Here is a 375-nt window from a genome sequence, read left to right as displayed (position 1 = left end):
AAATCGTTAAATTACTTTTATTAAAATTTGGTTTTACCTTGGTATCGTTCATTTTCAACTATATCTTCTAAAATTTCTTTCGAATCATCCATACCGTGAGTATTCATTTCATTATCCAAAGCTTCCGTGGCCTCATTAAATTCTTCAGAGGTGACAGAAGCAGAAGAAGAAATCGATGAACTAGAATAATGCTGTTGGTCCACATCGTTATTTTTATCCGAATTATTTTGAGAAATCTGAGGGATGATCCTTTTTTATGCTTTTGAAGCAAGCGACTGTACGTTCCACTTTTGTGGAATCGCGTCAACTTATTTTTTAAAACAAATGTATTCATACTCCGCCTGATTTTCCTGATTTTCCGAATATTTGTTTTTA

This window comes from Ochlerotatus camptorhynchus, unplaced genomic scaffold, assembly GCF_037179485.1.
Source record: "Ochlerotatus camptorhynchus isolate MF236.1 unplaced genomic scaffold, CSIRO-AGI_Acam_v1.1 ptg000371l, whole genome shotgun sequence".
Lineage (NCBI taxonomy): Eukaryota > Metazoa > Arthropoda > Insecta > Diptera > Culicidae > Ochlerotatus > Ochlerotatus camptorhynchus.
Note: the sequence above shows the minus strand (reverse complement) of the source record.